This window comes from Myiozetetes cayanensis, unplaced genomic scaffold (genome assembly GCF_022539395.1).
Source record: "Myiozetetes cayanensis isolate MyiCay16 unplaced genomic scaffold, myiCay2020 scf2-11, whole genome shotgun sequence".
NCBI lineage: Eukaryota > Metazoa > Chordata > Aves > Passeriformes > Tyrannidae > Myiozetetes > Myiozetetes cayanensis.
In genome coordinates, this window is record NW_026087411.1 from 75,929,069 (window position 1) to 75,954,744 (window position 25,676).

The window sequence follows — 25,676 nt, forward strand, 5'->3', positions numbered from 1 at the left end:
TGACACTGGCTTGGGACAATCCTGTCCAAGCTAGACCGTTCATTTTTTGAGCACTTTAGTGGCACTAATACAACTCATTATGGGACCATGCTGACACCATCCATGTAAAAAACAAAAAAAAGTCTAAAAATAAAAAAAGTAAATTTGTTTTTTAACTTCAACTTTATCATATAATAATTTTTCCTTGTGAAGCTGTATAATGTTCTTTGAAAATCAGATGGGAACAATTGCCATCTTCATTAATATCTTCTTTATGTGCTGGACAATGTTTTCACATACCACTGCCTTTTGAAAGAATTCTAAATTCCAGTAAATAGCTGAAGTGAGTTGTAAAAAACAGTGGAGATGACAAGCTGGATTTAACATTGTTTTGGTATCTTCTTTCTGAGTCCCATTTCTATTTCTGTTCCATCTCAGTAGCCAGACCTCGGCACAATTTCTAAGAATTTGCTTGGGTATCTTCTGTGCTTAGTAACTATTAGACTACTTAGCAGTAATTGGCACATCTATGCTATTATGATGGAACAAATGGACAGAAAAGGGCAGAGGACATCTGCTGTTTAATTTGTGGTCTTTTCCTGTCAGAGACTCTACAGTAGGAAAGAACTCAGAAATGCTACCTGAGTATATTGAAAAAAACCACCTATTTTCCAGTATAATCAAGAGGTCAGGAGCAGATTTTCCTCTCAGATTTTGAGTTACTCTAAGGAAAAAACTGGCCTAGGACTAAGTCTAAGTAAGGGAGGGACCCTAAAATAGGTACTTGAATTTCCTACATAGCCAGTTCAGACTTCAAAGGCCAGTAAAGGCCATTTGGCCAGCTGGGTGAAAGGTACTTATACAGGGAACAAAGACAACTTAAGAAGACATTTTTCAGCTGGCTTCTGAAATATAAATGCTGGTAAAGAATATAAGACTAGATCCTTATTGCTGCTAACACTAGAGACTGTGAAAAAACTTCACTCTGATTAACCCTGGATTTCTGTGTTTATCTAGGGGTTTATTACTGTTTTAATCCTATGCCTGTTCTTTTAAGAAAGCAGTGATGATAAAAATAATATAAAATATAAATGGCTATATATAAAAATGTTGAAACTAAGTACAGAATGGTCAATTCAGAAAAGAAAAATATTGTAGTAATTGCTGCAGGGCATGGATCTGAGCTACTAATGAATGATTTAGATTTTTTTTTTTTAGTAATCAATATTTGTAAACAGGATCAGACATAGCACTGACCCTTGGGTACACGACTAGTTACTGGCCAAATTAGTCTTTGTTTTACTGACCACCACCACCTGGACACAGCCATTCAACCAGTTTTCAGTCTACCTCACTGTCTCCTCATCCAGTATATACATCAACAGTTTGTCTGAGAGGATCTCACTGGAGAAAGAGTCAAAGGCCAGGTTTTACTGAAGTCCAGGTAGACAACATCCACTGGTCTCCCTTCATCTACCATGCAAGTCATTTTATCATAGAGGTTTTATCATGCTGATCAAGCGTGACTTCCCCTTGATGAGGTTCTGTTAACTATTCCTGATGACTCGTCTTTCATGCGCCTGAAAATTCTTTCCAAGTTTAGCTGCTCAATTACCTTTTCAGGGATCAAGATGAGCCTGGCTGGCATGTAATTCCCTATGTCCTCCTTCTTGAGGATAGGAGTAGAATTTGCTTTCCTCCAGTGTTCAGGCACTTCTCCCAGTCACCATGATTGTTCCAAGATTATCAAGAGTGGCCTTGCAATGATATCTGCCAGATGCCTCAGTGCTGATGTGCGCATCCCATCACAGGCCATGGATTTATCCAGTTTGCATTAAATATTCCCTGAGTAGATCCTTTTCCATCAAGGGTATGTCTCCCTTACTTCTCATTTTTCCATGGTAGAAAAACCAAAGCAAACCAAAATACAAACAAAAATCTCCAAAATAACTGCAGTCTATAAGTCAGTTATCTATATATATAAAAAGTTGATTACTTGTGAATGTAACATTTTTATGCTTGTTACAGTCCTAATAATTAAGTAAAAGAACTTATGAATAATTAAAATAAGACTGAATTCAAGAAAATTCCTTTGCTCATTTGTATAGCCCGCTGTAGCAGACAGGTAAGTAGCATAACATTCCATACTGCTGTAGAGTTTTGCTGTAAAATTGAAAAAACCCTTAATGTGCAACACTGGAATGCATTCAAGGTGAACATCATGCATAGGAAATGAGCTCAGGTGTTTTTCGTCTGTGTACTCCAGTTTCATTAGCCCAGTCTGAGGAGCACTGGAACCAAAATGCCACTTTCCTACACTGGTCTTCAGCCATTACCATCAAGCTAGAACTTCCAAGGTAGAATGTGTCTTGCTTAATCTTCACAGGGTGTTCAGACCACACAGAGAAAGTAATGAGAGCCATTGGAAGTAAACATTATGAGATTTGGAGCAAGAATAACCCTTAAGTAGTTCAATTTTGATGCTATATTCTGCTTTATTACAGCCTGACCCATACAACACCAGAGTTACTTTTAAATGGCCATTTGTCTACAGCAAGAAGTGTACTGTCATTCATCCCGCTGCACCTTCGCTGATTACTGTGATATGCAGAAGACTGAAATTGATGATATTGCTGAGTCCTTTTCTTTTTGTCAGTAGAAACTCCAGTTTAAGTATATTTGCAGACGTGTACATGGGAAGGTTACCTAAGTAATTTTGGCCTTGCAAGACTCCACATCCTGAAGCATCCTCAGTTACCTGTCAAATTCCATCCACCAACCCCCTTAATCATCTGTTAGATTCCTCATGGCTCCATCAGCAAATGTTACCAACTTCTCACTTTGTTGTTTTTTACATTCAGCAATTACTTATGTCTTGTCCAGTGGTTTCTCCTGATCTCTTCACTTAGCTTAATCTCAGACTAGGGCCATTTTTCTGTGTCCTTTAATGCAGGGATTTGTGGGAAAGGACTCTGAAAAGAGCTATATCAGAATGTATCTTGCAAAGGAATCCACCTTTGGACACTGGTGTCTTAGATCAGTGATGGACAAATCTTTTGCTCTGTGGACCTTTAACAACTAAGAAAACTTGTCATAGATTACTAAACACCATTCTCATGATTTAATTGAAAACAGTGGGGAAGCAAAGGAAACACTCTGGAAGTTGAATGGACAAGATCTTTTTGTTAGGAATTGCAGATAAAGGTAAAATCACCATAAAATATATGATTGCAAGCAACTGCTCTATATATTGTAATTGACTGGACAAGATATATCAGTTAGGCCCGTGTTATTATTTTCTTTCTGGTCAACATTTTTGATTGTAGCTATAGGTTGCATTTCTATTCACTTACCAAATCTGTGATGTTAGGAACCTGAGGGAACCTAAAAGTGGCAAAAGGTGAGTAAGAACATGCTAAAAATGGAGAAAAATACAAAGTTATGAAAGGTAATTCCTGTTTATTCAGCTCAGTATCATTGTGACTGGATCAAATCATTCAATAAAGTTTTCCTACCACATTTAAAGGAAGCAACAGCAAAACACTTGTCCATTCTCCATTCGATTGAGTTCGGTCTGCTTTTCCTCAGATCTGATAAAGAAGCAGAGTGTCCCCAAGTTTAGCTGTTTACCACTATATCCATTTAAAAGAGATTACCTCTCCATAGAATTTTGCCTCACTTATCTCTTTACCATCCTAGCGAAAAGAGGATTATGAGTAGGACATTGACAGTGGTTCCATTATTTTTATAGAACAAAGGGTAATTGACTTAATCTGCAGAATGGAGATAGGTTACATATTAGGATTAATCTTCTAACTGTGAGGGTAGAGAAGATTACTCCGGTGATGTCCTGGTAAAACTTCTTCATACTCACTATCAGCACGTTCAGTGTATGTCTGTAGATATGTCAGAATCTAAACTGTTTTTAAAAATATCTTTGTTTGTATAAAGGGGATATAGAAAATAATGTATTTTTATAAAAGGAAATGTATAATATATTTCTGAAAGTTATTTTCAGCCACGTATTTATATGATGGGATTTTATGTTTTTTCTAGAATTGTCCTTAGAGAATCTATCCCATTCTAATTTAGTTTTGCAAAGACTTTGGGTCAGTATCTGCAAAGGAATAAATATGTCATTTAATTCTGTGGACAGCCAAAAAGTGGATTTTATATGCCCTGTTTAACTCTATCTTGTTTACTTTTGACCCCATTTAATTAGCAAAACATTTGTTTCAAATCTAACATTTAGACTAAACTTTCTCTCAGATATTAAAAATATTATCACTGTGCATTGCTGTCAGATTTATAGTCCAGTGCAAACCTAGCTGACACAGAATAATTTAGTGCACAGAAGAATCTGAATAGAAAACCAAGGGAAGAGCTTGTTTTCTCTAATTATTGAATTGATATAAATTATAATTAACATAATGCTTAGAATATAATTACACTACCCTACAATAATTTATCTTGTGTTTATGGACCATGTCCAATTTACTTGTGTTAACCCCTAACCTGCACATTATGACTTGGCATTATGCATTTGTAATAACAGATGTTCATTTTATTTTTGTAATTACCTGAATATGAGATTTAGGGTAATTATTTGTGTAACTTCATTAATAACATACAGTTTCAAAACATTGCTAAAGAAAAAAAGTATCAATTTGCAAACATTTCCTATACTAAATGCATCTATGTTTAATTAACTGTAACCTGCTGTTTGAAAAAACAGTGGAAACAAAATGAAATTAGAAATAAACAGGAATTCCAGCAGAGCTATTTCATGCAAAGAATACTAGAAATATTGAATAAATTGCCAAAAGCAGTGATGCCATCAGTATAAATGGATTCATGGGGGAGAAGGGAGAAATTAAAGCTGCAGTGACAATATGGAAGAGTGAGAAGGAAATAAATTTAGAGAGCTTGCATGCTTGGGTCAAGCAAACTGACTTAGTAAGTAATTACTTATTAATGTGTTTGCCTCACCAGGCTTGTATGTAGATTCACAGTTTTACCATCCAAATCATTTGTTCACATAACAAAAGTTCAGACAGGGTCAAATTCAAGGTCCACAAGTTCAAGCTAGGGAAGAGATCTTTCATTCTGGAGGCAGATGGTGCAGCACTTGTTGGGTGATTGGTGATTTGTTTACTGTATATGCTGACCTAGCATTCTTAGTGGCATGCTTAGAGATTTAGAAAAGGAAATAATTCAGTTACTCAGTACAACAAGCCCACCATAGGTCATGGCCATTAGTGGCCCACTAAGATTTTTTATTTGACAGAACCTCATAGAGGAAAATCTTTTTGCTGATGATAGCAAAAAAACCCCCATTTAATCTACCACATTTCTTTAATTTAGAGACCTTGGTTTTTAGAGAGAGTGGACTAATAATTAAGAAAAATAAAATTTCACTTAGGTAATTTTAAAACTGTTTGAGGCTTGGCTGAGATATCATGATATCATCTATATATCTGCGGTAATTAAATATTGCTTTCAGAGGATGGTTTGTACACTAATTGGCAAATGCATCAACTGAGTATCACTGGAATGGATTATAGCATCTCCCTCATTTCTTCTATATAGAAAAGACTGTGATTTGGAAAAGGGAAAAAAGAAGCTGCAACACTGACTGCTTTCAAAACATTCCTGAAAGGTTATCAGAAATTTGAAAAAAGTTATGTAAAGAAGCATATTTTGAAAAGTTATTTGCATTTTAATGGATGCACATGAGAGATCAATACAAGTAATTGTTTTCCACTATTCACTCAGTTTTTACAATGAAACACAACTCAAAAGATCTGTGTGTGTATGTACATGTATAGATATATATATGAAATAAGAGCTTTTCTTGAACATTTCAGAAGCTGGACTATAATAATTTGAATAATTTGTTTACCTAAAAAAACCTCATTGGCCAAAACCTCATTTTGTTCTATGTTTTTTATTCATGGAAACCAATTTGGATAACCCTTTTTCTTTTGTTGCTGTTCTTGTTTGCAACTAAGAAAACTGTATAAAGGCATCTTTCAAAATTTTTAGTGAAAAGTAACCTACTATCATTATTCTGAGTTCCATGTACAGACCCAAGTGATCCACATCTCTGTTCTCCTGATATTTGGCTGAAAAATCAGCATTTTTCCTTAATGTGAGAAGGATACCAAGAATAGAAACTTACAGGAATAAGTCCTATTTTGTCATCTTTATGTCAAATATCTACAGGGGTTTTCGAATAATGTCTGCTTAAGATGATGAGAGATAGCTACATGCTAGCATCTGGTTTAGCATTGCTCATGTGAGGAAGGTGCTTACTCATTATCATTTATAAAAATATGTATATACTAAGGGGTTTTTTGTTTGTTTCTGTTTTCGTTTTTTGTTTGTTGGTTTGATTTGTTTTTTTTTGGTGGATTGGAGTTTTTTTAAAGTAATTTTAAAGATATGGGTCAAAGTTATGATACAGGTAGAATTTTTGGGTTCAGATTTTCCTGGTTTGCAAACCTGGGCTTACTCCTCCAGGCCATTATTAACTCTTACTATGACTTAATGACTCATAACATGAAGTTGGTAATTTATTCAAACTAGATTAGGCCTTCGCTGTGTTAGGTGTTTTGTCTCATAGGAAATTTTCAATGCTTTATAACTCACAGTAGATGATCATAATGCAAGTTGAATGACATATATGCCTGTGTGACTTTTAAATTGCTTGAAAAGACGAGCTATTGATAGACAGCTATTAAAAGTCACTGTAAACAGCCTAGATTGTCAAATTAGGGAACTGTTTATTTGAAAGAGTAGAGCAAAAATTCCCTAACGATTGCACTAAATAAGAAAAATTATTTTGAAACAGTATAATACTGCAACAGTGCTTTCCATCTTGGGATTTCATTTCAATGCTTGTATTTTTCAGCACATTGTCACAAACCCTTAACTCACAGAATCAAGAGGTTGTCTGTCAATCAAGAATCTGCCTCTCATATTGCCAGAAGAATTCTTGGAAATGTAAATTAAATGTGCTATTAAAACTAAAGAACTGAAAGACAATGGGAAAACATGTAAAATCTTCCATAAACTTCATGATTGTTAAACAGCTCTATGAGTTTTTAAAACATAACTCACACTTTTGTGACTGCCTGTGGCTGCCAGAATTGTGGTTCAGTTCACACATATTTCAGGTTTGTCAGTGTGTTTCTGACAGAAGGCTTCTGCTTCCATCACTATTATCCATCACTTATTTTCCAGATTTGGTTTTAATTAAGAGGATCTTCCATATAGCCAGTTTTAAATTTGTCTGTGACACTGTCAGTTTGCTTCCTCTTCTCCCACCATTAGCCAAGTCTGAATTTGAATAAATACACATACCTGAAAAGAGTTTTAAAGGAATAGCTTTAAGTCTGCCAAACTGACCACTCAATAGAATCATAGAATCAGCCGGGTTGGAAAAGGACCTCTGAGATCATTAAGTCCAACCCTTGATCCACTACCGCTACAGTTACTAGACCATGGCACTAAGTGCCACATCCAGTCTCATCTTAAAAACGTCCAGGGACGGTGAATCCACTACCTCTCTGGGCAGCCCATTCCAATGCCTGATTACCCTCTCTGTAAAGATCTTCTTCGTAATATCTAACCTAAACCTTCCCTGGCAAAGTTAAGACCATACCCTCTTGTCTTACTGATAGTTGCTTGGGAGAAGAGACCGACCCCCACCTGGCTCCAACCTCCTTTCAGGTGGTTGTAGAGAGTGATGAGGTCTCCCCTGAGCCTTCTCTTCAGGGGAGACCTCATCACCCTCTATAATAGTTACAAAATTCAGAAATATTTGTGGTTCTGCATTTTTAATTTCTTTCTCTCATGTCTCTAATGCAGTCCTTAGTTATGCAACTATACTGTGGGTTGGTTTGGTTTTTTTCCCAATAACATTTGCTTCATTCATCACACTACAGTGATCTTCTCTAACTGAGGCTTTATAGTTAAGGAAGCTACTGAAGTTTAGAAACATGAAGTGGATGTATCATAGGAGTATACTATAGGATCAGATACCAGATGTGAAGACTAGGATCAAAACATTTTGGAAGAAGATCCTAGTTTGTAAGCTTCTGCTGATATTGTTTATATGAAGTAGAACACAGCTTACAGGAGGGATTTCAAATGCCTTTCACACCATCTGTTTATAATAATCCAGGGTCTTTTAGGATTTTGTAAATTTGTCTTTAGCTTTGCCAAATTACCCATATTAAAAAAAAAAAAAAATCATATTTTTCCCAGTTTGTGGGTGACTTGCTTCCAGGGTAATGGAAGGCTCATTCACACCCATTCATCTCTCCTCAAGTTTATAACTGCAAATTGTCTCTAAATTTGCTTTGAAGGATAAGATCTATAACATTTCAAAGTACAATGTTTTTGGTTTTAAGTGAAAACATGCTTTTTTCTTATTCTATCTCAGCATGCCCATGACTGATATAAGTAAATATTGGCTCAAGACAATAAAAAAGAACTTTGACTTCCATGTTTCAAATTAAATGTAAAGTGTGCTTTGAGACAGAAACAACAACAAACAGGCATTAGAAAAGGGAGAATTTAAATGTGTATACAGATCACAAGGGATGTGCTACATTTTCCATGTGATCTATTTAATTTTGGACATATCCCCCAGTTCCAGGGTATCTAAGCACAGTATGATCCATAGGTTTGCACATTGCTCAAGATGCATGATCAGATCGCAGAAAACAGCTAATACTATCAATAAAATGTGAAACAAAGTTAATTACAGGTTTCCATTCAGAGTCACCCTGCTGCTCATGGCCCGTTATAATGAATCATTCCTAATATGTAGAAGAGATTGACAGAGATTTTATAAACTTTCTATTCTTTGAGTTTTCCCTGTGTAATAAGTACCTTCTGTACACTAGAAAAGTGATTAAGTATCAATTTCAAGTAAAATAAGGAATAAATGTTTAAAAGACTGATGAGACACTATTTTTACTGCTTATGGTACTGTGACTAACCAATGAGTCAGATGAATGCCTCTGTCATTTTAATTAGTCATTGGATGAACCTCTACTTTTCCCTTAAACTCTAATAGTTTCTTGAAGTAACTTAGAACTTTTCAACACTTTTTGAATGATGAGACTAACAACTACTTTTTCAAACGTCCTGCTGGAATAAACGTGTATTACATGTTTGTCAGAAAGTAAAGTCATTTTATCTTGGCATTTCCTTTGGATCAGTGTTTTGATGTCACTGTCACGTCTAGGATACACATGTTTAGCAGTCTAAGTTATCTAGTTCTGGTATTCAGAGTTTTACAGACCTAAATAGCTAGAAATACTTAATCCTACTGCAGTTCTTCTTTGGTCAAATGTAGTGGAAAGTGCTGGTTATCTTTTCCTTCATTTCCATAACCCATTGATTCAATTAGAAAGAATGCTAACTCATTTTTCAGCACACATTCTTGCAAATTGTCTTAATCTAGCACATTAAATGCATGAGGGTATGTGCACATTCATCTTCTGATGGATTTCATAACCTCACTTAATGAGTTTTCTAAAAATTCACTGCTATATTGAGACTGGAATGGTGAATGCCTGTTCAAATTGTTGCTGTTTGCACAAGGTTCTATAGGTAAATCAGCACCTTGGGAAAATTATTGCTTGTTTCTTTGGTTTGTTTTTTCCTACTATAATTTTTCTTCCACTTCACCAAAATGCTTTAGCCCTTTATGAAACTAATGAAAAGTGTGGGTTTTATCTGTTTTAAACTATATTAGGAATATCCATTGTTAAAATTTCAAGCATTTGAACAGTTGTGTCAAGTGGTATTGGCTTATTAACTGTAATACTAGCACTCATACACATTTTATTTAATATACCTCAGTGAATTTAACATTTTTTTTTTTAAATAGCATGGATAAATTTCAGAAAGGAAGTTGATATAGTAAGGGTAACTTACTGCAAGTAACTGTCAGTCAAATTTACTGTGAACCTAGCCAGTGATGCAGCTTTTGCTTTTTCTGGACTGAAGTGATGAGTCTAGACTTAGAAGTGTAATTGAACCTCCTTATAATGTAGGAATACATAGGGAGAAATGAGGGGTCCTCTCATCACTGTCAGTTCTTCATTGCCCACTGGCCACCTACTCATCAGTGTTGCTAAAGAAGGGCAAGTAGGCCACTGACTGTAAAATCATATAACTCAGTGACTGTAGGGGTTTCAGGGTCCTTTTTGCATTTTATTGACATAATGGAAGTCTGATGCGTCTGCTAGCTGAAATGATGTCTTTCTTTTTGCTACTCTGAGTGAATCTGCATTTTTAAGTGCTATGAATCATCATAATGGCAAGCAAGTTCCCCCTAAATGCTATGATGCTCTTGGAGACTTTATGTCTCCGTATGACTTTACATTGTCCATTGCTTTGAACTATACCTCAGTGGCCCACCTTCTTTCCTCTTTAAGAAGTGAAGATTTGGGAGTAACACAATGAGTAAACTGAGATTTCTCTCAGATGTGCCTCTGCCTCAATAACTGACATAGAACAATATAGACTTTTAGAGTAATTCAGAGAAATGCATCTAATCAAACAACTGCCTTTAAATGCTGATGTTACATTAACACAGTTTGGTTTCTAAAGAGAAAATAATCATCTTTTCTTCTGGTATAACTATGTGGTATAAGTATATGTATCTACAGCCACATGGATTTCAAGCCACCATATCCCATAGTCAATGTATATAATATCTATCTTGAAGTCTGGCCTCTATAAAAAATTCATCTAAATAACAACTTTCATCAACTTCAATGTCATATTTTTTAAGAGATAATTACAGAAATTTTGACATTTATAGTTTTTTAGTAGAAAGACAGCTGATATGTGTGGTGTTTGACAGGCTAAGATTAATAGACCTATTTATTTCTTAGTCATGTTGGAAAAAAAAATCTATGTTTTTCTTTGCTGCATTGCATTTCAGAAGCCAGTTTGATTCAGCAGGGTAGTTTTCAGCTGCCTTTAGAAATAACTGTTAAGTAGCAAAATAAGGTACATTAGATTGTATAAATTAGATTTGTTATAAAAGACTAGAAACTAGTTAGACCTCAAATAGTGTTGCTTGTAACAAATTCTAGGAGATTATATGTGAGACAGTGTGGTATGCCTAAAGAAGTTAATACATACTGGCCTGGAGGCCTTTATTTTTTATTACCAAGGAGTGAAAATAAACCTGCTTGTTAGGGTGGAAATTTAAAGGTCAGTCCTCAAATGTCATAAATCATAGATCTAGGAAAAAATAGATTAAGGAAGCCTAAAATACTGGGTCAGCATCAGCAACACAAGAGTGTTGCTTTAATTCTGCAACAAAAAACTGACTCCAGTTATTATTCTGTTCCTCAGGGAGTAATTTCATTCTACTTTAGTTCTTAAGAAAAACATCACATAGTTTATAATTCTAGAATTTTGTCCAGTTTTGATTTTTACTCTCAAGAATGCATATTAATTTTAGTCCTTCCTCTGGTTAAACAGTGTTTAATTTTGTTTTTGTCAAGAGGTAAGCTGATGTTTCTTGATTTATTTTTAAATCAGTAGAGATTAGCTTTATTTAAATACGTGTATTATTAATAAGTGCATGTTTATTTAATTCTAATTAAAGAAGGGCTTATAAGACTACATGGATTTTGAGAGGTCATTTAGACTGTGATCAACAGGAATCCATATTTATGTCATTTCTAATATATATTTCCATGTGTTTACAGTTTTGGAGATTGATGCTTTTCAGAGCAATCTAATTCAGTGCACCAGTACCTTTGCAAAAGACACATTTTTTTCCAGTATCTAGTCTGAATCTTCCTCGTTGAATGCAAAAGTATTATCCCTAGTTCTGCCTGCCACAGGCATGAAGAACAAATCTCCTTAGGGAAGCAATATGTATCTATGCATTGTTTATATCATGAATATCATCTTGTAGTTGCCTCTTTTGCCTGTAGTCTTCTGTACCTCAGGCTAAGTAACCGAGACCATTCAGCTGTCCTGAGAGGGCTTGCCAATAGACCTCTCATTGTTCTTTTTTTCCTCATGCTTTGTTTTAACTGATAGGCTCTTTCTAGAAGTATGATGCCTAGAATTAGAGACAAGGCTGCAACTGTGACCTTACAAGGACTTGACAAAGGACAACCTATTTTATAGACTGTGGAGCAGACTAGTTAAGCTCAAATGTGTTCTTGGGCTAGTTCCATCTATCAGTATTGTTTTATTCTCACTGCCTATAAAGGTTATCTTTGTCATTCTAATTCTGTCAAAGAAATGTACTTTGCATCGCCTTGTTCCCACTGAGAAAATTCTTACTTGTTATTCTCACTAATAGATTCTTACCAGTGTTGTCTACTCAATTAGAGACTAAAACAATATGTAAAGGGCACAAATTGAAGCACAAGAAGCTCTGTCTGAGTATGAACCCTTTTTCTTTTGTTTTTTTACTGTGAGGGTGTTGAACATGGGAAAAGGTTTCCCAAGGAGGCTGTGGAGTCTTCATCAGTTAAAACCCAACTGGACAGAGAGCCCCAGGCAACCTCTTCTAGCTGATCCAGCTTTGAGCAGGGCAGTTGGACTAGGCAGTCTCCAGATGTCCATTGCAATTATTCTGTTTCTATGAAAATACTACCAAAGTAAAGGTTATACATACAGGATTGTCCTTCATAACAGAATTAGAAAAAAACCCCATAAATTTTCAGTAATGGAGAGAGTGTAAAGTATGTTGTTTTCCTCACTTTCTAAATCTAAGATCTACATGTATAAAATCATAGACTCATTAAGATTGGAGTAGACTTTTGGGATCATCAGAGTCCAACCTTTGACTAAACACCATCATGTCAACTAAACCATAGCACTAATTGCCACGTCCAGTTATTTCTTGAACATTTCCAGGGGTGGTGACTGCCACTTCCCTGGGCAGCCCACTCCAATGCTTAACAACCCTTCCAATGAAGAAATTCTTCCTGATGCCCATCCTGAACCTCCCCTGGCACAGCCTGAGGCCATTTGTTCTTTTTCTGTTGATAGCTACCTGGGAGAAAGACCAACCCACACCTTGCTACAACCTCCTCTCAGGTAGTTGTAGAGAGTGATGAGGTCCCCTCTGAGCCTCCTCTTGTCCAGGCTCCCTCACCCACTCCTCGTATGACTTACTCTCCAGACCCTTCAGCAGTTTCGTTGCCCTTCTCTGGGCACGCTCCAGCACCTCAATGTTTTTCTTGATGTGGAGGTCCAGAAATTGAGTATCTAAGCATAAAAGTAAAAGCAAGTCCTTATGAATTTTTTATTGTGTCAACCAGTGTATAAAAATTATTAGCAGGCTCAAATATGTTTAATTAAATAGTATGTAAATTTTATGTGAAGGAAAGTTAAGTTTGAATTTGGAAATGTGGGCTTATCAGATATTTTGTTGAATGAGGAAAAAAAGGCATGTTGGTTCTCAGTGCTTTAACAAACAGTAGACTTCATTTTATCAAGCATAAACCTTCTACTCACTTTTAAATAGGCACTCAGAACATATTTTTGTATTTTTCTGTATGACCCATATTGATTGTCCATCATATTAAGTGACATAAAATGCTCATTGTGAAGAAAAAGTAATTACTAACACACTAATGTCTCCCTTGAATATGATTTTTACATTAAATTGTGCTTATTGTCATTTAATGAAAGATTATTATACATTTACCACAATACCCTGTTAATGTGCTCTGTTCAGAACCAAGCCATAACTGTTGTTGTATTTGTGGTTGTGAGTGACTGCAAGTTGTTTGAATGAAGCTTAGAGAAATACTTTTTTTTTTCCTAATGTAGACCATTATGGTTTCTGTCTTCTGGATTGGGAACTAATCACTGCACTCTCATCACTACTTTGATAATTTTGGGTTGGCTATGGTTTAGTTTCAAAAGCAGCTAACCATTTGAATTGAAAATCAAATCAAGCAGAATTAGATTTTCCTGGCCTTGAAAGGTATAGTTGTTGGACTGATTTCTAAAATAGAATCTTATTTTCAATGATGATATGCTACATATACAGTGTGACTTGCACCTCATAACAGATGAGAATTTGGGAAAGCTCAGTCTAGGAATAGCACTACTGCAACTACAAGTAGACAGGCTCTTTACAATAGTTTCACAATAATATTTACTGCTTAGTTGGAAATGAATTATTAAAATATAAAAAGTAGTGACAAAAAAGTTCTGATTTTGTCCCTATTAATGTTTAGAATATGAGGTCATTTTAAGTCTTTTCTTTCCTTTGTTTTCCTTCTTGGACATATTTACTTAGTCCTTGTGTTCCAGCTTTGTATTACCCCTTCCCTGAGATAGACCCAACAGGCAGATAGGGTGCATGGTGTGGGGAATTCCCTATTTTCTCTCCACGTTGGCTGAACACAGTAACTAGAAATAGAGGACAGTTGTGACTGTTTCTGCCCAGTGCATCCTCAGTCAGTGCACAGATGACACCAAACTGACAGGGAGTGTTCATCTACTAGAGGTTAGGAAGGCTCTGCAGAGGTATCTGGATAAACTGTCCAGGGAAGTGGTTGAGTCACCATCCCTGGAGGTATTTAAAGGACGTGTAGAAGTGGCACATAGGGATGTGGTTTAGTGGTGGGCTTGGCAGTGTTGGGCTAACTGGTTGTCTCAATGATCTCAAAAGTCTTTTCCAACCTAAATTGTTCCATTATTCTATGATTGTACCCCCTTGGTCAATCATCCTGTATATTCAGATCCTCTCTTGTGTCCTCATGCTTTTGTCAGTTTGGATGCCTATAAATTTGACATTCCAGCTTATTTTACCTAATAAAGAATGATTTTTCCAAACTTCTTCACAGGTTTATTACATTCTCCTCATCTATATCTTCCACAAAAATGCTACCTGCAGACACATATAGGAAGATATATCTAGGTGGAAAGGAATGATATTGCATTAGCCACGCTGTATTATAGAATAGATCTGTCAAGGCACATGTGTCATAAACTATAAGATCATGTGATCCATTATTTATGTGCTGGAGTATGACACATTTTTTTACTGTCATTATTAATGGTTTTATTAAGACAAACAATGGAGTGCTTTGGAATTTATTGTAGTTACCCTTAGCTGTTAGTGTTACACTTTTATTTCACAGATTTACAGTTACATATATACCTGATCTGAGGACTGAAATACAAATGTACCCTTTTGCAAAATACAAAACTATCTTATAGTTTGATTTCCATATGTTTCAGTCAGTATCCTATACTGTCTTCTGAGGCATTTCATTTGCTAATGGAAAGTTGGTATGTAATTTTTTTTTTCCAAATGTGTTTCAAGAACTGCATATCTTTCTGATTTTTCTGAAACAGATATCTCAAAATATGATTGAATTTCTCATCAAGAAAGTTCAGATCAAATTCTAAGAAAGAGAATGCTTAGCTAAAGTAGTTTTTCTGCTCATTGTATGAAAATTATATGATTAAAAGAATTATTTTAAAAATTAACATTTATACTTTATCTTTTTCTTCCTTTGGCATTGTTTGCAATTTAACATAATGATCTCTACTTTTAGGGACACCCTTTTAAAAGAAATCACTTTTGGGAAATTTAATTTTCTATTGATGGCCTGCTATTGAGCTGCTTGAAAATAAAATTCCTTGATTTTTTCTTTGGAGGGCACACAAAATCCAAGGCTTATACTGAACTGTGGTATTATTAAATCAGTTGATGTACTGGAATTGTACTGATATGTACACTGAATCCAAAACTTGATATGTGTAGTTCAGCTAAATTAGTAACCAGGATAAATTAACTATATCTAGCCGTTTGTTTAGCTGCCTATGTATCTTAACTGTGTGGCTTTGGTTTTGTTTTCAAGAGCAATAGAATATGGAAAAATTACTGTTGGGTTAAGTAATCTCTCTTTTACAACAGCTTTTGAACTGATGGCTGAAAACATTTTACTGCTCAATTTGTTTTTACAGAATTTGCATGTTTTTGGGAGGGTGGGCAGAGACACCTCTTCCAATAAAGATGGAATTGGTAAATCAATACATACTAATATTAACCAAAGTTGGCAGTGAGTATCATGATCATGTATGACATCGCTCTTTATTTCATTGACATCTGCATAGGGTTTCCAGAGCCCCCCACTTATTATGTTGTAGTTTTCCTCCATTTCTTGTTTCATGGAAGACTGGAACTCAACTTTTAACCTCTGGATCATTTTCTTTTGAGTGATCACCATCTTTCACCATTTGCTCCAAGACAGAAATTGGCTTTTTTGCCTAATTTGGCTGTGTTTATGATAGATTCTGGTAGAAAAATCTGTCTTCTTTCTTCATAGGAAATCACTCCTGTTTCTTTCAGCTTTTGCTCTTCATTGCTTTCAGTCATCATCAAACCCTCTTTTCACTTCAAGAGATGTCAAAACAATTATTAACTAGATATTTTGATTCAGTTTTTTTCATCTTACTGTGTATTATACATAAAATTCTATTACACACATTTTTTCACTTACAACTAGATACCCTGCTAATTAGATAATTTCCTTTCTTCCTGCTCTTTTATCCTGTTTTACTAGAAAAAAATTGTTTTAAACAATTATATAGCTGCTATACTTCACAGTTATTTATGCATGACTGCAATTTTCTTCCACAAGTATGCATTTTATTTTACTCTGTTTGGAGAATTCTGTTTTCCATAACACCAACGTTTTTCAAGTTCAACAAATAATTGATGGTGTCTTCCCATTGGTTGGCACAACTAATTTGAGTGAACTCCCTGCAAATCAATATATCCTTCTTTTGTATTGCAAGCATGCAAATTGTTCTTCTCTGGCTACTGATATTCTCCTGCTCTCAGGTGTTGCAACACTCAGTATTTTCAAGCTATTTGCTAATAAAAAAGACAAAGAAGTATAGTACATTGTGGTAGTTTAGCCAGTGTAGGAACATAGCCAGACATATATGAAATGTCATAGGGAAAAACATGGATACCTTCTGTTTGATACCATACACCCAAAAGGGAAGTATTTATTCTTGGTATGAGAGAAATAGTTTCAAATCACTCCAGGACTCTGAGCTCCGCTAAAAGGTGCTCTGGAGAAAACGTCTGTTAAGCTTATTTGGTGGATTATTGGTATATTTATTCATGGAGTGGTATACTACAGATCATGAACAGGCCACCCTTCCAGACTTGGGAGATTGTTCCCATCAGCCACTTCCCAAGGGTTTGCGGGAAACCAAATGCTCATCTTTTCAAATGGTCACAGAGAACACATTATAAAAATATGTGTTCTTGTGTATGTATCTGTGTGTGTTTGTGTAATACATATTTAAGAAAGCAAAACTAGAACATATCATAAGTATGTAGTTGCAGACTTGTAAGAAAGAAAAAAGAATATATAATGTTATGAAATCTTATAGTATGCAAATTCTTTAACCTCACACCTAGAGAAAACTGATCAAAGTCTTGCACTTCTAAAGGAGAAAAGAGGGTATAATAACATTAAACACCTCGCTTCAGATCTTCTCTCAGAAACTCTTGTATTTGTGCAGTATCTTACTGCACTCAATTACTTTTTCTAACTATCCAGTTATCACCCTACTCCTTTGCCATGAGCCCCTAAGCTTGATGCCATATGTTATAAACCAAGACCTACAAAATGAGCTGAAATTCAATACCTACTTGTTTAATCTAGATGCCTTTGTTGTATTATTTCTCACCAGTCCCTGTGTAGCTTTGCTGCTTTAATAATTCACATTGTTGCAGCTTTGAGAAAAGCTGCAGTAATAAAATACTAAAGAGAGGTATAGGGGTATTTGTTGCTTCCAGTTTATGAAAATTTCAGCTGACACCGTAATTTTGTCAGCTGAGAGAATTAGACATCTAAAGTATTTCTAGAAGAATCAATATTCAAGCAGGTACAGCTTGTGATGTTACTGAAGCAATTTTTAGAATTTCCTTTTTAGTAGTTGTAAAAAGTGGAAGATGAAATAAAAATTTATCATTTTCAAGTGAAATAGTAGGTTGGTTATTATTATTATTAGAACACATAACCTATAGAGCATACAACTCTCTTTAGAAATGTATAGTCCACAAATTGATCATACTTATACTAGTTTGATAATAAATTTTCAAGTAAAAATAGTTCTCATCAGAACTTTACACTTACTTTTCAGTCTTCCAAAGGTGTTCAAAGGAGTAGCTGAAAAAGCTTAGGCCTTTGAAACAGTAAAAGTTCCTTTCGATGTAGAAAAAAGGTATCTGAACAGTTTTTAATTGTCTTTTCTGACCTTACTTTTACCAGTATGTTAGATACCATCTCTGTCCTCTTATAATATCTCTTTATACTTAGCCTATAAATTAGATTAAAATCGTTGGAGTGTGATGCTTTTAATTTCTTTTCTGCCAGACTTCATGTGAAAATTCTTCGTCTACTTTCTCTAGTGCATATGACTACAGAAGGGATGAAACATTAGGTCAAAGATGAAAAAAATCCCCAGAATAACAAAAAAAAATCTTAAGGAACTCAGAATGCAAAATAAAATACTAAATAAAGTGGAGGCTAACAAAATGTTTGCCAGCAAGTACAGTCTTCTGGCATGTACATGTATGGGTTTTGTGGTATATAAGGACTTTAGAATTGCTGTAACAACACAGGTAGGAAAATATATTGATGTATTCTGCAGAAGAAGACCCCTGAAGAGTCAGGAACAGGAACTCCACTTCTATTCTAAGCCACTGTTTTCCATTTATTTTCAGGATCTGCAGGATTTTCAGTATCTTTAGAAACTTTTTCTACAGCTCTTATATGATACTTCCTTACTAAAACTGAGACTATCAAGAGTATATGGTCTTCCATCCCAAGGTTATACTGCCTATAAAATGATTGCACAGAGGCAGAAAACATATATTGTGTCTAGATGAAGTATATATAGAGGACCCAAAGTTAAGGAAGCAGTTTAGAAATAGTAGGCTGCAATTTTTTTGCAGGGAGACAGAAAGAATCCAAAGAGAAATGAGATGAAGCTGATATCTTAAAATTCTTAAGATTTGTAGCAATGGATTGTTATTATGGCTGTATAGTTTCTGACACTTTAGAATAGCAGTTGACAGTTACCAAACCCTGTTCTCACACTTCATATTGAATTTACTAAATTCTTCAGGTTTTGTTTAATGTTCTTTTCAAGGGAAAAGACTCTAGCAAGCACATCTTCTTTGGGACATATGCCTAGAAGAGCATAAGACATCATTGTAGCCAAAGCAATCTTGAAGACCCAGGAACCCTGGAGGAGCTTCAAAGACAGCGTGTGCTGTGAAGAGGAGGAAGGTGAAGAAGAAAGGGCCCTGGAGACCTCCAACTCAATTCTGGGGAGGCATGCCAGGAGGGTAGATCTGTGGAGGTCCTGGGGGTTGATAATTCTTGGATTGGATGGATTAATGCTGTAAAATTGTAGAACCCCTGTACACTCACATGCACTTTTATGTACTTGCTGCACCAAATCTACCTTATCTATATTTATATTGTGCAGAAAGTTTTTTCTATTTTAGGTAACAAAGCAGCCTCAGAAGAGATGTGTAATCCTATACTATTGTTGCCTAAATGGCTGTGGGGAAAAAAAGACTCCAAGCCAAATTAGGTAGGAGATAAGATAAGGATACAAAAGTTTTAATGAGCCCCCAGGCTTTCTGGAATATCCCAGCGCGCGCTCTCCCGAAATACAGATGTCCACAGTTTTTATAATGATTTTTGTCCAATCCCCGTCCTGTTATCACCCAGGTTCTGCTCCTGCCACGCCTCTTGAGAATTGGGTCTGGGGGCGTTTTGGGACCCCCTCTTCTTCATCTTCATCTTCCTCAGAGCACGTAATGTCCTTGGAGGCCTTCCAGAATTCTAGGCCTGAAGGTTGTTGGGTCTATGGCTATATCTTGTTCCGTAGGGTTAGGGTGTTCTTCTACAATTCTACCTTGAAAAAGAGACTAAACAGGCTATGGAATTTAGGGAATTGATATGGGAATGGGTAACAGGGGTTTGAGCTGGTGTGTTAAGGGTAAAGGGATAATATGCTGTTACTCTAAAATCTACATTTACTACATAACTACTTCTAAGGTCTACAAAAATAAAAAAAAATAAAACATCAAAACTCCAAGGTATCAGTCCCCCCTTTAGAGACTGGACAAAACTCAAAAATTTTGTCCAATCTCTACTACTTATTTCTAATCACTTTCCAAAAAGATGAGTAACATCTACAACATTGGTTCATGCAATAAGCTATTACACAAACACTAACTATGTATATTACCAATAGAAACAGTTGTTTAATCCAGGTCCAGTTCGGTAACCATGAAGTAAGTTTGTGGAGAGTGTCTCCCAAACCCAGTGAGACATTGTCCAGAGACACCTGATGTAGAATTTTAGTTTGATTCCGAATTGCAGCCAAATCGTAGTGCAAATTCAGCACTCACTTTTACAAAGAATATTAAGTGTATTTTACTAAAGCCAAATGTAAATTAGGCTCCAAACTTAATTCATAGTTACCGACTGTACAGATAACATGCACAGCAGAAACAGTTTATGGAACATCCTCTTCATCTGAGTTGGGTTCTGATTTGCTGATAGTTCCAGGAACTGAAGTTTTCTTCAAGATATGCCGGCCGGAAAGAAATCCCTGCAAAACGGAATACCGATCCAGAGGAGTCACAGGTCTCGATTCCCCGTACGGAGTCACCAAACTGTTGCCTAAATGGCTGTGGGGAAAAAAAGACTCCAAGCCAAATTAGGTAGGAGATAAGATAAGGATACAAAAGTTTTAATGAGCCCCCAGGCTTTCTGGAATATCCCAGCGCGCGCTCTCCCGAAATACAGATGTCCACAGTTTTTATAATGATTTTTGTCCAATCCCCGTCCTGTTATCACCCAGGTTCTGCCCCTGCCACGCCTCTTGGGAATTGGGTCTGGGGGCGTTTTGGGACCCCCTCTTCTTCATCTTCATCTTCCTCAGAGCACGTAATGTCCTTGGAGGCCTTCCAGAATTCTAGGCCTGAAGGTTGTTGGGTCTATGGCTATATCTTGTTCCGTAGGGTTAGGGTGTTCTTCTACAATTCTACCTTGAAAAAGAGACTAAACAGGCTATGGAATTTAGGGAATTGATAGGGGAATGGGTAACAGGGGTTTGAGCTGGTGTGTTAAGGGTAAAGGGATAATATGCTGTTACTCTAAAATCTACATTTACTACATAACTACTTCTAAGGTCTACAAAAATAAAAAAAAATAAAACATCAAAACTCCAAGGTATCACTATGAATATGATTAAATTCACCAGAAAACTCAGTCTATCCTCAGTACCTAGCACGTAGTAATGGATTGGACCATGTGGACTAGAACATTTGCATAATATTTAAATAAATATTTATAATTATAATTGGAAATACTAAGAGCTATTGTTATTTTTTTAAAAAAAAAAAGAAACTTATCCTTTTTAATAAAGGGATTATTTGTCCTGGATATGTGCAGAAAACTTACCAACATCCTCAAGAAAACTATTCATTAAAGAGTTAAGTAAAATTTAAACTACTCTGGGCTTGATTCAAAGATTCATAGCTCCTAAACTCAGCTCCTTAGATTTTCATTTGGTGGAAGCTCATATAGTTGTTGATGTAGCTGCACCATGCTAATTTATGTCAGCTAATGATCTGACCTAAGGTACTTTACTTTGGATGAAAACAGTAATGATTCTGGCACTATCTAGAATTTTTTATTATTCTCTTTACATAAGTTGCTTTCAATTAATCAGAGCAACTTGTCTTGGGGCAACAGAATTGAACCTTAAACACAGGGAAAATGTGTGATTTGCTCCCAGGTTCCCCTTTCTGGGATGGCACTGTGGTCTGTAGGCTGTGTTGACAGGGCATGCCTGTCTCTTGCTGTCTGTCTTTATTATGGTCACAGCAGCAAGCATTGTTCATTGCTGCACACTCAATTACTTGTACAGACAAAACTAAGTAACGAAAATGCCTCCTGCCACAGTGTAATTAATCCTCTGGAGTCGCATAGGCAATAAGCAGCTGCACAAACAGCTGACTAATCTGCCCAAGTACGAAGATACCTCGATTTGCAATGCAATCAGTTGTCTGCTGGTATTTCTGTACTTAATTGTCCTTTGTCATATAGCTGAAGTGAATTCTTAACTTGCAATTACTTGAAAGCCACTACTCATTGCTTGCATATTTTTACAATGGATCGTTTATTTCTAACCTTTTGACATACCTTCTTTTCCCTTTAAACGTTACAGGGCAATACCCTCACTGCATATAAGCATGGAGAGAGTAATTTGTTTGTCCACTGTCCTGTAGAGTTTGATGTTCATTATTCTTTGTATATTCCCTTCAGCGAACTTTTAAAGTATATTCTTTATCAGGAGTAATTAAATTGTAAAAGTCCACATTAAACATTTTCGATTGCAACAAGTCAAGTGCTAAAAAATATGATGGAAGGAAGATACACTTTCCATTTTCTTGATATAGATCTGACCTTTGGTGTATAATAATCACACACTATGACAGATGACCTAAGCTGTAAACTTCTACATGTAATAATGATAGATTTGTTTAGACTTTTTCTGACATTAGTCAAAGTATGCAGTGATAAACATGTTGTTAATACACAGGGTACATTTTTATATTTTCTTGAGATAACATGAATTTTTTTCTCCTTTTATTTAGCACTAACAAAAACAAATAGTAGTTATGTGCCTGCAGTCATGATCCATAAATGGATAGCACTCTTATTCAAAATAGTGTACTATTTTTCCCAATTAAAATACAATAATGTTTGTTGAATTTGGTAGAAAAGAAATAGATATACTTGAGGTCATAAGAGAATTCATCCTTCAGAAAAATAAAAGAGCACAGCGATGTTTTATTCTTAATTGGCATAACAATATTGTAAGAATTCCAAACACAATTTTCAATTACAATTACAACTTCTGAGTCCAGTCAGTGAATCAATGCTACATATTTAAAGATGGAAAAAAATCTTTGGAATATAAGCTTGGAAAATATTTTTGGAAAGATCAAATCAAGAACCTGTCTTAAGGACCAGAAAGAAAGGGGATAAAAGCTGAACTCTAAACTGAATTGCATTTTCTTGATGGTATGAAAATGAGTAGCACAAAAGAAAACGAAAATAAAAGTATAGTTAGAATACTGATGGTAAAGGTGGAAAGGTATCATAGAATCATTTCTCTTAGATCTTAATCAACCTTTAAACCAGAGATCATAAAATCATTTAGGTTGGAAAAGATATTTTAGATCATAGCCTAACCTTTAAATGCACTACTCTCAAGTCCACAACTAAACCACGTCCTCAAGTGCCACAACTACATGCCTTTTAAATACCTTCAGGATCAGTGATTAAATCACTTCCCTGGTCAGCCTGTTTCTATGCTTGACAACCTTTTTGGTGAAGAATTTTTTCCTTGTATATGATCTAAACCTCCACTGAAGCAACTTATGCATGGATTATCAATGTTAAATCACCAAGTAAAAGTAACCCATAGATGATTTGGTAAAACTGATTGTCTGTTCAGATAACTAGTAGAACTTGGAGCATTGAACTAGTCTTTCTGGGATCAGTAAATCTTTGAAACATAGAACAGCTGGAGGTATCTCCAAGGAAAGTGCCTTTCAGTTGTTTCATATTGAATATTTGCTTTTTTGTCACAATATTATCCTGATGAAATATTAACACAAAAATTGGAAGCTGTTATCAAAGCAGAAGATTGTAGACTTCATAAAATAAATGAAACCCCTAACCAAGCAATTTCCCACTTAAAAAAAATAATATTATAAATGAAGTAATAAAAAAGGCACCTAACTAAAACGCATAAACTGTTGGGTTTGGCCCATGATGATCCACAGTGGGAAGTTTTGCTCTTACCTTGGTGAGCATCACCCACATAGGGCAAATGGCTGTATTCAGGTGTTCTACCCCATCTGTGGGCTACATTAGAGCTTCAGAGGGGCTCACTTCTAAAAATGCAATATTTGATTCTGAATTGAATCAAAAAAATAGAAAAAATGGGAAGTTTTTTCTTATACAGCTACTGCTGTATAAGACCCTGGTAAGACCCCTTCTGTGATAGAAACTGAGACTGAAACTGGGAGGGAGAAGGGCTGTGTATTTGGGAGAGAGTGTTTGGAAGTGTTGGAAGAAGTGTTTGGGAGAGCCTACCTTTTAATGGAAGAGATTGGCTTGAGTATCCAAGCAAAACTGAGAAGAAAGATGGATTTGCTTACAAATATCCAAAGAATGAAGAAATGCTCTTTAAACTAAAGAATCATTTTAGACAAGAGCAGAAAATTAGATTAATGTTGCTGACCAGTGGAGCACTGAGATTTTGGATTTGTTCTGTGAGGATGAAAATCTCTAGGATGAAAAAATTTAGTTGTTTTTAAGCTGGAGATCATGAAATGTGGCATCTGTGATAGCAGGGCTTGATTCCTGCTATCAAGTAGGGCTTTTTGTGTTCTCTTTTCCTCAGTGCTTAGCAATTTAATTCATACATCTTATATTCAACACACAAAGAATCAGCTTCAATTTCAAATAGAGAAAATTTTCCTTCTGAAGGCCCTTTTTAAGTTTTAGTGTTATAAATTATACATTATTTTAGAATGACAGTAGTCATTAAGGTTCAGATCTGCAAAAATACTTAGGTATAGCAAAGGATCATTTTAAAATATCCCACTCTGGGTTTGTAACCTGATGTAATTACATGAGTAATTGTACTCAAATACTAAGTCAACTCCTACACTGCAGAGCTTAAAACACCACAGTTCCATTGAAGTTATAACTATGGCTGATTCCTGGGTGTAACTTAGGGCATTAGCAGCTGATTTGACTGTCCTTTTAAAACCAGATGCTAGAAATTGTGGTTATCTTGACTTTTCTCTTTAATTTACATACATAATTTTCTTTCCACATCTCAGTTTAGTTAGAGATCATCTCTTCTAACATCCCAGTAAAACCAAAGTCAGCTTCTAGTCTGCAATGTGGGCTAGTCCTTAGCTCAGAGTTTTATCCATTTGAGCTCTGAAATATCTCTAAAGATGGAATTTCTAAAGCCTCTGCAGAGTAAACCTGCCATGATTTGCTGAAGAATTTTTTCTTGTATCTAATTTCTAGGGTGCCTCATGGTCAGGATTTCCCTGTGGCTGGGCCTGCAGGGTCTCTGGGGTCCATCAGGGCAGCATCTGGCAGTCAGCACTTGGCCCAGCATGCAGGACATCAGAGGGGTACCAGGGGCAGTTCCAGCCTCAGGCATCAGGCACCCTGGGGACAGGGACAGTCAGAGGCCAGTCTGGGCCACTGGCCCGCAAGTACAGATGAGGATCAGGTCTGGTGAGTGAACTTAGGGTCAGGCAAAGTCACAGGAAGAACAGATAGGACTACAAGAATGAGGGTCACAATCTGGAGCAGTGGGGTATCTGGTTGAACACAGCACAAACACCACTCCAAAACAGCTGAAGTGGAAGCTGAATAGCAAAACCTCCTCTAGGACCAGCTCCCAAGTAAAGGATAGGGGATCCCTTTCCTAGGCTTTTCAGCAGAGCTTCTCTCTGGGGAGCCTGCATTTGACCTTCCTCTGGCTTTCTTCAGGACAAGTTTTTTCAGGGAACTGGTTTTGAA

At 36.0% G+C, this 25,676-nt stretch overlaps 1 pseudogene; it reads right to left on the reverse strand.

The window, feature by feature from the left end:
• Positions 1-2,198: 2,198 nt before the first annotated feature.
• The window catches only part of LOC126640147 (BTB/POZ domain-containing protein 6-like), a 131,900-nt pseudogene continuing 108,422 nt past the window's right edge, over positions 2,199-25,676 (reverse strand).